The following is a 14,230-nucleotide window of genomic DNA, read 5'->3' on the forward strand; positions in this document are numbered from 1 at the left end:
CCATTTAACCAAAAAACAGACCAGGAAGGGAGGAACAAACATCCAAGAGCTATTCTCATCTGTGTGCAGAACTATCTTCTCCGTGAGATTCTTTATGATTTGGCAAGACCTTCTAAACCTAGAAAAGGCTTGGGGCACAAATTTTTTGTGAGACCAGATTTCTGTGCTGCAACTGTTCAACAACGTTGGAGATTAAAACAGCTTATGGCACCAATGCAAGCTAAGGGGGGTCAAACCTTCTTACTTAACCCTGCTAAACTCAAAGTTGTGCACAAAGGAAGAACCATATTTTTTGTATCGGAGATAAAAGCGCAACAATACTTAGAGATTATGTAGTAAAATGTTATAGGAACGAAGTTTCGTTCAACATTGCAGTTAGTTTGAATAGGCTGACCCCCTTAGCAATATGTCTTGATACTTAACTTGCTGTTTTTTTTTATAGCTCCAGATGCACTGTATTTTCTTTTGCTATTTTTGTCAGGAGGGTCAGACCCGGATGGAACTCACAGCTGATACTCACATTCCATCAATGAGGGCAATAGCCCTTACTTTTCTGGTGGGGGAAGGGAGGGGTGGGGGGGTACCAAGGGGTGGGTGGGTGGGAAGAATTTTTTCTTTTGGGGTGCAAGGTCATACAGCTGAATCATGTACTTGTCTTTTGTTTAAGATTCATTCTTGGTAGATATCGAATTTCGGCAGTTGTTGCTCATATGTGTGTGGTTAGTCTAGTTCACTCAAAAATATTTTATAATGGCTAAATTGTCAATATACTCTATCAATGTATGTGGTTTGAATGATAAAAGAAAAAGAGGTATAATGGCCCAGATGCTATCAACTATGCGGGTGGATGTAGTTTGCATTCAAGAGACCCATATTGCTTGGTCCAATAGAGGGACCCTAAGAGATCTTGGGTTGGAAGTGGTAGGATGCTCTCGTCAGGGTGCCACAACACGTGGGGTTGCAATACTCAAGAGGCGTGGAATGGGGGAAGTTAAAAGAGTTAAAGAGGATTTATCTGGACGGTGGGTGATTGCAGAACTTAAAGTTGGAGGTTTGGTAGTTACTATATGTTCCTTGTATGGATCTATATTGGATGATTCTGGTGCACTTGATTTTTTAAGTGTAGAGCTGGCACAATGGTCACCCAATATTATTTTTTGTGGAGATTTTAATCTACATTTGGAAGAAACATTTGATATTCATAGTAGGATTCCATACAAGGGTAGGAAAAAGAAGGTATTTACAGCACTTAAAGGGATCATCGAAGAGTACAGACTAACTGATGTAGGCCATGAGAAGCGAGGAGGTATGTTTGGACACACTTTTTTTTCTGCACCGCACCAAAGATTTTTTAGATTAGATTTTTTTTTTGTATATAAGGGATTATATGATGATTTAGCTCAAATAGAATTTGAGGTCCTTCCAAAAGTTATCTCAGACCATAATCCGTTAATACTCAAGTTTGCACTGAATATGGTTAATACTACTCGCTCATGGTCTTTTGACCGCAAATTACTATTTGACCCAGTTTATGTTGATCATATGAACGTGTGGATTCCGGAATTCTTTCTTAATAATAAAGGCACTGCATTATCAGAAATAGTTTGGGATGCTTTCAAATGCGGGGTTCGGGGTGAAACACTTAGTTATTCTTTGAGTAAACAAAAAGAGACCCGAAACCAGGTAACTTCTGAACTTAAAAATCTTAGATCTTTAGAGGTTCAACTTATGCAGTCATGTAAGCGAGGATTACCTACGGAAACTATTATAAAGAAATTAGCAGCTCTAAAAAATACGATTTACCAACGATATGCTACGAAACTTGCACAACAAGTCTCTGCATTTAGGACAGAGTTATATGAAATTGGAGAGAATTCGGGCAACATTTTGGCAAAGAGGGCAAGGCAGAAAGCAGCTTTTGCTAGTATCAATAAAATAGATAACCATCTAGGGATAACAGTTAGTAAATTGGAAGATATTCTGAGAGTTTTCAGAAATTTCTATTCCCAATTATATACGGATGATGATCGTCCTGATTGTTTAGACCAGATCAATCAGTTTATCCATCCAGTATTGAATACTATTCTATCTACTGAAGAGAAGGAGAAACTAGATCTGCCATTTACCTGGGAAGAGATCGAACTCTCCCTAATGTCCCTAGCTTCAGGAAAAGCTGCAGGACCTGACGCCATTCCGTTAGAATTTTATAAACTTTTTAGGAATGTATTGAAAGCCGAATTATTGGATTTATGTTTAAATGCACAGCAAGGTAACTCCCCCCAATCATGGCACGATTCTATTATTACGGTGTTTCTTAAAAAAGGCAAACCTCCTTTATTGCCCTCATCTTTTCGTCCTATTTCACTTATAAATTCTGATAGCAAATTTTTTTCTAAAATTTTAGCGGTTAGACTTTCTAATATTATTTCCCCTCTAGTCTCTAAATACCAACATGGGTTTATCCCAGCTAGAGACACCGCGGATCACATTCGACGGGTGATCTCCTTCTTGGATTGGTCCCAAGCAACTCAGTCTAATATTGGACTCGTATTCTTAGACGCTGAAAAAGCTTTTGACCGGGTTGCTTGGGATTATCTTTGGGAAATTCTGCTCAGGAAGGGATTAGGTCAGGGGATCATTAAAGCTTTGAAAACTTTGTATATTACCCAGTGGCGGCTGGTGACATTTGAACGTGGCGGGGCGTAAACATTTTGCCGTATTACAACTTCGGCGAGCAAGCGTAGAGAGCGAGACCGAACAACCTATGGGGGGGTCTGGGGGTTCCCCCAGAGACATTTTTTAAAAAAGAGTGGATAAATGCCCCCAGCCGGGAGTAGCTGTAAACGCAACTGTTAAACTGATAGAAATTAAAATAAAGAAAAACGCATGTCTTCCAAATGCACAACCTCTCTCCACGTGCATGCAGGACCTTTTCACTCTGCTGCTGACGTGCTCAAGCTTAACAAGAGTTGGACTAGCAGTCTGTGTGTGAGTGTACAGACGTATTTCTGCTGCAGCCGTACTTCTGCTTCTAATCGGAGTACGTCTGTTACTCAAATAATGTTGCTGTCCATACTTGGAATGAATACAACTACCAGCACTTCAGCACAAGAGTAACGGTAGAGCTAACAATGTAAATTAACAACACTTTTTTCATCTAGCACCTTTGCAGAGCTTAACACTGATACACAGCAACCTGTCCCCACAGTTCAACACATCTTAACATCAGTGCAGTACAGCAATGGGTCACTTTCACAAACCCAGCACATCTACAGTGCATGCACGGAGCACTGCTCGGTTTAAATTGCGTCTTGCCCCCACACATGCACACAGCACGGTACATGACACAGAGAAACCTGGAGCACAGGCAGTAACTTGGAGATAGCTATGCATCCGTTGCGCACACACAAACATTCTCCCTGCTCGGAATGACCCACTCGTTATTGGATAAAAGCTTTCACGAAACAAGCAGTCAGTGACCCCTCCATCAACAGAACCATCGAAGAAAAACTGAATGAACACTGGATAGACCAGGCTTCAACCAAACGTGAAAAAGCAGGCACTTTTAAAGGGCGCTTATACCAGAGCACTGCATGGTGTACTGACCCCTTAAACCAAAGCAAAATGTATTCATTTATTTACAGGTTTGTAAAGTGTTTAGCATATTACTTTGCCGCCATTTCATTTAAAAAAAGTAATAGATGAAAATGTCATACAACCCGGCCTGTAAAGAAAAATATAATAAACAAGCCTTCACTGAACAGTCCCCAATAAAGGAAAGCGCAGTGAACAGCACTTGCACAGAAAGCTATTTGTTAAAAACATTTTTTTAAAGAGCAGGTAGTCAAATTTCTTCTTAGGCAAGCACTTTTTAGAGAACATTATAATAACTTTGCATTTAGCACTATTTTCTTGCAGCAAAATGCACCCTTTCTTTCAAATCGAACCTACAAATGAATGTTGTGCTAACACGATAGTGTTAAATGCAACACAACAGAAAGAGCAGTAGCCAGCAGCAACTTGAACTCTGTCCCTGTGCTCTTGGGTAGACATTTTTGCCCCAAATTACACGACCACGAACGGGCATACTTGCGTAATTTTTGGTAATTTCCCATCACAAGAGTAAAGCAAATTACCGAAATTACTCCGATTACTCAGGGATAATAAACATTTCTACCTGGTTTACTTTTATAGCTAGGTAGTGTAGATATGTAAATTAGGATTAGTGCTTTGTTTTTGTGCATACTTCCACATACGTGTTTGAGATAGGTTTTGTTGATGCTTGTCAGGAGGAAAACTTTTATAGAAGAGAAGGCTCCAGATAAATCTACATTGTGAACGTAAAATGCATGTTTATGAATATTGAGCAGTTCCAAAAGAATCCGTTTCAACCATCTTGTTATCATTTACATTAACCATTTAGAAGGCTAACTTTACCAGCTTTTCAAACTATACTTTCATTCTTTTTTGCTAAATCAATTACATATTTAAATGTAAAATATATTGTTTGTTAACAATGCCATGAGAATAAATACTTATAGAGAACATTATAATCACTAACATTTGCTGAACTGGCCTTTTAACAAACGAGACCTCTCGTATCCACGCTGCCATGACTCTTCAAGCAGACACAAAACGTCATAAAAAATAGATCTCATATCTAAATTACTGAACCATTTTCAAATTAAAAGTGGACGGGTGACCTGAACTCCGAAATAGGCCATGCCCCGGCCCCGACGTGACAACAAGACCCTGAACAGGCCTTTACTAGAAGTAAAAAATAAACTCCTGTGCTTTACCTCGGCTGGTGAGCTCAACTGACAGAGTTAGCTCAGAATCATACGGCAGGCAGTCCGAACAAATACAATGCTGTAAGCCCCAGCAAGTAGTGAGTAATCCATCCTGACGCAGTAAAAAATCCATTCCGACTGGCAGAGGCCATGCAGAGTGCAGACTCATGCGCGGGAAGCAGTCTGAGGTGGTCGAGTCTGCGCAGACTCGATTCCTGCTTCCCACCTGCCACACCCTTTCCCAACACGTCACAGGGAGGGTTCCCACCCATGCCCTGTAAGGAGTTGGGAAAGGGTGTGGTGACAAGCTCTCCACTCTCTGATTGACGTGGGGGGTTAGCGTGGGGGATTGGCTTGTTTTCAAAACGCCCGGGGCTAACTTAACCTCCACGCCATCAGGGGGTGGAGACTGTGCCTCACAGCTAGTGGTTTGCTGAGCTGATGACATCACAGCCTTCAGGGCTGTGAGGTTCTCAGCCGGCAAAAACACGAAGGCTAGGCTACCTGTGTTCCCTGCAGCCCCGAGTTCGAGACTGGTGTTGTTAATGCCATTAAGTTGATGCAATTTTCGGCAGCTGATAAATGGGCATTTATTATAAATAAAAATAACTATGAAATACACATCTAAAAATGTAACGGGGGCGGAGCCCCGACGCCCTAATAGAAAAACCGCCACTGATATTACCCCAAAAGCATACATTCGAATTAATGGACAATTATCTTCACCTTTATCAATCTCCAGGGGTACCCGTCAGGGATGTCCCTGTTCTCCTTTACTTTTTGCTTTCTATATTGATCCCTTAATTAATCGTTTTTTTTTCAGAAGTTAATATCAAACCCATACATTTAGCCAATATTAACTACCGAGTCCTTGCTTATGCCGACGATATCGTGATTACTACAGCAGATGCCCAAACAGCCTTACCTATTATTGATCAGATTGCTAAACAATTCGGGCTCTTCTCGGGTTATAAGCTTAATTTGGAAAAGACTCAAGTTTTGTGCTCCGGAGAAAACCCACCAGCTAATATCCCCACTACTTTAGAAGTCACTTATTTAGGAATTAAAATCTCGCTACCTATAGAAAAAATACCAGAGCGCAACTTAAACCCTATTATCACCCAAATCAACACTTTATTACAGCGTCTTGATCATTTACGGTTGTCCCTCTATGGCCGAACCAACATCTTAAAAATGCTGGTTCTACCAAAGGTTTTATACTTATTCCGCACAATTCCTCTGGATTTCCAACTACACTCTTTCAAAAATTTAGAAAGAACCATATTTCGCTTTCTTTGGGGCTATAAACGCCATAGAAAAGCTGCTAAAAAAATGATTCTTAGCAAGGAATGTGGCGGATGGAACGTACCGTATTTTCTTTTTTATTATTTTTCTGCTGTCTTACAATACATTGACCCTCTAATTTTGGGTGAAAGAATTGAACTTGCAGAATGCCAGACCCCATCAATTTACCAAATGATTCTGAGTGAGAAAGTTAAGGGTAGCTTTTTGAGAATAGTAGAACCCAGCTATCACAAAAAAACCAAATATAAGATTCTGAAATCAGCTTTTGGAGTCTGGCAGAAAATTCGAAAACATATTAAATTAGCGAAATTAAATTTCTATACTCCTCTTATATCAATGGAGCTATTTCCGGAAATTTTTTATGATTTAATTATGTTTAGGTGGCAGCAGAAAGGAATGAAGCATCTGGGTGATTTATTTTGTAATGGGCAAATGATTTCGTTTCAGGATTTAATGACCAATTTTTCTGTGGGAAGAAATGATTTTTTTAAATACCTACAACTTCGTAGCTTCTTACAGGGCCATCCCGCAATTCCACCGATTAAAAATTCTTTATTAGAGCTTTTACAAAGAAAACCTCGAATAGGTGCTATATATTCAAGTCTAATGCAGGAATTTGGGGATGATTTAGGCCAATGCCAGATTAAATGGGCCAACAGTCTAGGCATAGTAGATGTGGATATTTTATTGTCAATAAGAATGGCTGCAGAATGTCTTATAACCGGGATGATGAAATCCCAACACTTCATGTGTATCCACAGCCTTTATTATACTCCTAAAAAAGTAGTTAAATGGAGTACATCGGCAGGCACGAATTGCAGCCGATGCGGATTGTACGCAGCCGATGAATTGCATATGTTCTTTTTTTGTCCTAAATTATCATTGCTGTTTCAACAAATTGAAAATTTTTTGTCTATTATTTTGAAATGTAATATAAAGTTAACTAATGAATTAGTTTTGCTTGGTATAGACCACACTACTACTCGGCCTAGACCAATCTCTTATTTTCTATTTTTATGTATGGCCGCAATTAGATCTTGTATCACCAAAGAGTGGATTAGTCAGGATCCCCCCACGTTCTTTATGTGGAGGGAAAAATTATTATTTATGTTTAATATGGAATCTGCTATCTATAAGCTCAAGGGGGTAAAAAAAAGAATCATGGGGGAAAAAATATGGGCACCAATTGCCGAGTGGATTTGATTTAATTCTTATGTACTCTATAGTTGTTATTCCAAACTGTTTTCTGCTAAAAATTTATCATATAATTTGATTTTCTTTTTTTGATGACACTCTGCTCTTCTTTTTTTTTTATAGTTTTTTGTGTGTTGTTTATTATAATGCTTTGCTGTATTTCCTTGCAATAAAATAATAAAACTTTAAAAAAAAAATAAAAAAAAGATTAGCTGGTGTGTCTGATGTAACATTTGAAGAAATGAATTGTTCCTCAGATTTTGCATGTATCCCTGTTCATGTTGCGGCAAATCAAAATGATGGTGCTCTTTTGCAGCAAGTGATGTAACAGTAATGTTTGGTAAGGAGGCTCCTGGCATTAATTCCTCCACTACCCACATTACAGTAGCGATGATGGCAGCAGTCAAAGTCAGACCAAGGACGCAGATTGTACAGCCGTTGCACATTGTCGCAGCGATCTCCTTCTTCTTAGGCAAGCTCATTTTCATCGGCAAACACCAAAATAGATGATGCCCTAAGGTCCTGGGCAGGCGTTGGTTTCTCTACTAATGTTGAGACGAGTAGTCACTAATAGGCTAAACTCCTCTGAAGTCAGTCTTTAACTACCCAGGACAATGGCTAAAACAGTCTTTCTGCAATTAAATGTTTTTCTACCTGGATTGAAGCAGATATCTAGATGCACCAGGGATAGTGTGGTCCGGGAAGACCTGCTCAGGTCTTTCAGGTGACGCAGCTCGTCCTCTCTCGGTGACCAAAATGTCGCAATGATCTGTCAGCACGGCAGGGCTCACAAAGGAAGTGCTTCCCGCCCCTGCTGATAAATAGAAGACAAGCTGTCAGTTAACTGAGAAAAATAGTTACTCATCAACATGTCTGGGGTACCCAATACTGGTGCAGAACAAAGGGCTTGGCGAAACTGTGGGAAGGCGCTCTGGCACTCAGCAGTCCATGGGAGGGGCAAAAAAGGGCCATCAAAGGTTTAATAATGTGTGAAAAACTGCCTACAAAAAGAAGTGAGGCCAATCAGTGCACGGACATCATTCTGAGTGTGGGGTACAGGAGTATCTAGAATGGTTTGAATGCGGTTTGGTGTGAGTGCATGTCCCCCCTTAGACAGGAGGTGACCTAAGTAGGTAACCTGCTGTCTACAAAATTGTAATTTCTGTCGCAAGACTTTGTGATGATGGGAGGCAAGAAATGATAACAATAACAGTGTTCCTTCTTCAAACTAGGGGGCATCCTCATTGATATGACAGGATCTCTCTACCATTGAATAAATGACATTCAAAATAACACACACACCTTCCGGAGAACAACGTATTGTGGCATGAAAATATTTAAGCATATCGATACCCACAATGTTGTCCGGCGTGTTAGGGAAAAACAAAAATGAACACGCTGCAGTGAATTTGTCACGTCTGAATTCAAGTGGCTGTGAAAGTGGGCGAGGTGTAGGTGTCCCATCGAATCTTATCAATGTTATCATTGTGCCGGACAGGGGAGACCTGGGAACCAGTTTTTTTTCCAGACAGAGCACTACGGGTAGCCACTGTATCAACCAGCAACTGATCAGTAGATCCCAAGACAGTGCGTCAATATAAGGACCCATTTGATCTACTGGCACCTCAAGCGGTTCCTTAACCCGTCCTAGGCATCCCTATGCGTAATCAGAATCTGCAAGGACCTCATTAGAATAATCAGACATTTGATATTGATTTTGTCTATCAAAAGTATTAGAGTAATTTGGTCCTTGTTCAACTGCTTCAAATCTGGGGTGAGCTCCTGTACCTCCACAGTTTCCTGAATTCCCTGTGCATCTTCTCACACTGCCCCTTCCCTGTTGGTACTGCTGACCTCGCAAAAAGAGGGCACTCAGCACATCAATGCCAAGTCTCTTTACAATAAGCATACTGATCAGGGGACAAATTTGCTCAAGGGAGACGGGGCACCCCAGGTGTATACAATGCATGTCCGCCTCTTCCACCTCTCCTAAATGGTGTGCCATATATTTGAGCCAACATAACTTTTGTCTTTAACTCCTTAACCTTCTTATCCTCCCTGCCTTTTGCTGCTTGTTCCTGCCGCTCATAATATTGGGCTATAGTCAAAAGGGAGACTGGGGAAGACGTGGGACAAGAACTCTCGCTGGCCCTTAAGCTACTAGTTATTTCCGGTTACATATTAGCGACAAATTTATCAACAAACAAATGCTTACCCGTATCATCGGCCAATGACTGACCACTAAAATCATGGAATGTTTCCTCAAACCTTGAAAAAAAGTCAGAAACCGACTCATCCATTTTCTGTTTACAGGACGCTAACGTAGTCCAATCTATTTTCTTAGGAGGTATGAGAGTCTTTAACTTAGTCACAATAGCTTTAGGAAGATCGAATATCTCCTTCGGAGATTTCTGTGCAGGCTACCTTTCCGCATCTATTTCTTCTAAATGTTCCTAGGTATCACCATATGCTACATTATCATATATTTTATGTATTGTTCTCTACATATTATGAGGTAAAATAAGCCCAAACAAGATATCAATATCTAGTAAGGTCATAGTGCAGGAGCTAATGGCTCCTTCCACCTCCTCATAAAAGGCGGCAGGATTTTTCCGGGAGTCGGGCAAAGCAGCTTTAAGAGCCATCACATGAGCTCTACTCAAAGGATTATAAACCCAATTATATATAAAATATCCCTTTGCATCATTTGAAGTTTTATCATCATTTGTTCCTGTACCCTTAGGAGGAACATACAGGGGTGCAGCTTCACGCATATGTTTTACAGTAACTGCAGTACTACTGGATGTTACCTCTTCAACCGAGCATCTTCATTCTGTGCTCGAGATTGAACTGCTTCTATACCTCTCTGTTTTCTAGCTAATTCTTGCTCTTTTCATAAACTTAATGTTGCGTCTCATATTTTACCCACTCGTCTAATCATATCAGATAGGTTTGAAAAAGGAAAAGTCCCCTTTGTTAATCGTTTGTAATCAGTATTTATATCAGCTGGCTCTAGGTCTTGAGAAATTTGTCTATAATCAAATATTACCTCCCAAAGAAATTTTTCAACAAAATAAAATGACTCTGCACTGTTGAACCATAGTTACAATGAGCGATGCCGCGTGAGATCAACAAGCCTCCTCCCTAGCAGTGGTTTTTAATTTATCTTTTTCTGCTCTAGTCAAAGTTGAGCCAGTTTGTCGCCCATCTTGTTTATCTTGTTCTTTGTCGTCTGAAGACAAATGCTCATTGTCAGAAACCTTAACAGGGGCACTTGGAGTGGGACATTTATACAGGGTGTGGGTCGTTCTAATAGGATACAATCATCCTTAGGCGTATTAAGTATGGGATAAATAGGGCACCTGATAGGACACTGGCCATTTACCTCTAATCGACGTTCCCTAGCTTCTTTTTTGATTTTTTTCCTTCTTTTCTTTATTTGTTAATTCTAGCGCTTTTTGATACATCGTTTTTTGGTGTTCTTTTTCTGCTTCTGCTCTCTTCACTCTCTTTCGTAATTATTTCTCCCACATATGCACACAATCAAACATATCCTGTCTACTTTTTCTTTTAAATAAACACTGCTCTACATATTGAAACTTTTTAAAATCAAATGACCCAGTCACTGGCCATTGTAGATCAGAATATTTATTTTTGTATTTGTTCCACAGTGGACCATACATTACGGAAGAAAAACCATATTTGACATACATGTCTCTATTAGGTGTCCTCTTTAAGGGAGCCGGCTGACTTTTTTTTAAACTTTGTTTGGTACCACCAGAGTATCAATACCACCTACGGAGTGTGCTGAGAACAGGCATGCTTCGAAAATGTATGTAAAATATTACTACTTCAAAATATTTTAAAAGGAGAAAAATCTCCACATTACCTGCCTTCAATCTTTGCAAAGATTAAATAACAAATTCAAAGAAAAAGCCCAGGCTTAACAAATCGAGAGTGCCGCTTTAGCGACCTTACCAAACAGAAGTCTCCAACTCCCACCTGCTGATCTCTGGTCGACTGAATGGTCACTACCAAATTGCACCAAAGAAGGGGGCGCTAGATGGAGCACAAGCAGAATGGCGGCCATTGAGTGAGGCTCCCGCAGACCGGCATTAAAATCCGACATTTATCCGGCTCATTATCAGCAAAATGCTTCTGAAAGCGTGAGGTGTGGACCCTCCAACCCAAGGAACGTAGCGGTGACGAGAACTGTGCCGCTGGTGGCGTCTGGCGCCGGAAACTAGCGGAGGAGGCGCGGACCGGAGATACGGCCTTGTGCTCCTGGAACTGCTATGCGGCGCCGCAGAGAATGGGAGGTCCGTGGTCCCCACGAGGCAGACAGGCCCGAGCGGAGGACAAGCAGAAAGACACGCGAGGAACCAGACTCCTGAAGAAACACCTGGCGCCTGATCACATCAAGTGGAGGAACAGTGAGTGAGGTGGGGACAGCGAGATGAGTGTTGTGTGCAGCGACGTGGGAGAGGATAGTGGAAGAGGCACAGCGAGGCACTTCTGGCAAGTGCATGAGGCGGCCATATTAAGTACAGGCATCTGCGGGACTGGCTCCATCTGTGCACGTATTCCCAGTGACAGAACATTTTGGGGAGAGCTGCTTATTCCTGGCAGGATAGGATCATAGGGGGGCTGAGCGGCACGCGATATTACCTCCCCCTATGCACCTGGAACACAGAGGAGCTGGATGTACAGCGTGAATTCCCCTGTGTGTGAATAAGGGGGGAGAAGGCCGAGAGTATGCGTGGGAAGAGGTGTTGCTGATGCACAGCGACTACATCGAGGACCCTGCCGCGATAGTGACGTAACCCTAACATTGCTGGAGCTTACGGCCGCTGCATCTATGCTTTGGGACCTGGCGGAGAGGGGGATGTGACCGCTGGAAGCGCCAGATGCCGAGATACAGCTGAGGAGGTGAGGTTCGGGGATAATAATTGCTGCTCTTGGGACTATCGTGTGGTGGTGAGGAGAACGTGAGCCCGTGGTTCTCACAAGACGGACAGGTCTGACGGCGAAAGCGAGAACGGGAGGGAGACATGCATTACATTGGCCCTACGGCAAGGAGAGACCACACAGGCTGACCATCAGTGTGACGGTATAGACAGAGGGAGTGGTGAGCGAGGCCGGCGCAGGCACCCAGGGTTTGGATTAATTTGCTCCTGTACTGTCCACACTACGACGATCTGGGGTGGGCTAGCGCCTGCCATCAGCCATTGAATGCGGACAAGCTCTCCGTGACAAGATGCTGCCCCTGCACACCTAGACTATAGTGGCGATAGTTGCGCAGTGACATTCTCCTTAAAACAGAGGTGGTGGGACAATGGACAGCGGGGTATGCAGAAAGGGGCGTTGCTTGCAAGCTGAGGTGACAATGCGAAGACATACTATGATCATGCAAGCTTTCCAGCACTGCGAGGCGACATAACAATCGTACCTGAGTGAAGATTAACGCCCCTGCTGGAGCCACTGTTGAGTAACTGCAGAAAACTCGTAAATACACCCACATATTGCCAGACTGGACGAACAGCCATGAGGCACACCACAGTGCGAATGCCAGAACTTTGCAGAATTTGGGCCCAAAATCGCACTGCCAGCCACGACTAGAGACAGGGCCAAGATGGGGAAACTAGATGCCCGCCAACCACAACTGACATTTGACGCCAAAAAAAACACTAGACAACAGCAAGCGGAAGTGGACACTGGAGCAGAGGCCTCTCAACAGGACATCAGCAAGCACCAGGTGATGATCTAAAATCGATTCTACTAGAAGTCAGACAAGGCTTTGCGACCATGGCGGATAAAATGGACACGATGTCGACGCGGATGGACGCTATAGCCCGGAAAAAAGAAGGGCACGAGACATACATAAAAGAGACGGAACAACGCATCTCTGATGTAGAAGACACCACCACCCAAGTGCAAAAAACTGATGGCACAAATGGATAAGCTGCTCAGTATTAAAGCGGCGAAAAATGAGAACAAAGAAGCGCGGAGAAGGAGAAACAAGATATGCGTGCTGGGTATACCGGAAAGCACAAACACGGGCAAGATGGAAGAATATATCGAGAAATTACTATAGGATGTGGTGGGTACAAAACTGCTATCTCCTCACTTCATAGTCGAAAGGGTGCATCGATCCCTAGGACCGCAACCTCCCCCTGGCAGTACCCCCAGACCTATCATTGCTCGCTTGATGAACTATAGGGACAGGGATGCTGCCTTGCAAATTGCCAGGGAGAAAAAACAATTGAACTATAATGGAATACCTTTCACTATGTACCCAGATTTCAAGCTACACATGCAGGAGGAACGCCGTAAATTTCTGACAGTGAAACAAAAAGTAAGGCAGGCTCAGATAGATTATGCCCTACTATATCCAGCCCGCCTCCGCGTCACCCATCAGGTGTTGCAAACATTGTTTACTAAGTAGCAACAGGTGGAAGAGTTCCTGAAGCAACTTAAGAAACAGAGGAGATCAGTGCCGGCGCTGGAGGACTCACCACGATCTCAATCGCCAGAAGTGAAGTGAACATCGCTGCAAATTAGCACCACACGTTGTGGTGATGCATCTCACGCCCTACAGATATGGCCACGTCAGTAACATTAATAGAAACATGGGATAAGACACTGTGCACATGTGGACTGAGGCCTTATTATTAAGTGATACTCTGAGAAAAGAGCGAGAACAATTCATTGCCGGCCACCCTCGAGTTCAATCCGGGGACTAGCAGTGTGATACACGGCACCCGGACTGACGAGAGGTATTCGTGGGCCACCCAGACGTGTTGCCCCATCTGGGAGAACCCCACTATTGTTATTATGTTGTTTTTGATTCTCTCCAGTCTCCTCTTAGGTTCACCAAGGGAGGGGACATGCCTAGTTGGTAAACCGGAGAAGCTGTGGGGTACTGGGGGGGGGGGGTGGGG

At 42.6% G+C, this 14,230-nt stretch overlaps 1 protein-coding gene across 7 annotated transcripts in view; it reads right to left on the bottom strand.

Moving 5' to 3' along the window:
• PLCE1 (phospholipase C epsilon 1) overlaps nt 1-14,230 on the bottom strand; it is a 1,649,974-nt gene that overhangs the window by 1,351,301 nt on the left and 284,443 nt on the right. The window lies entirely within an intron of this gene.

This window comes from Lissotriton vulgaris, chromosome 5, assembly GCF_964263255.1.
Source record: "Lissotriton vulgaris chromosome 5, aLisVul1.2, whole genome shotgun sequence".
Classification (NCBI taxonomy): domain Eukaryota; kingdom Metazoa; phylum Chordata; class Amphibia; order Caudata; family Salamandridae; genus Lissotriton; species Lissotriton vulgaris.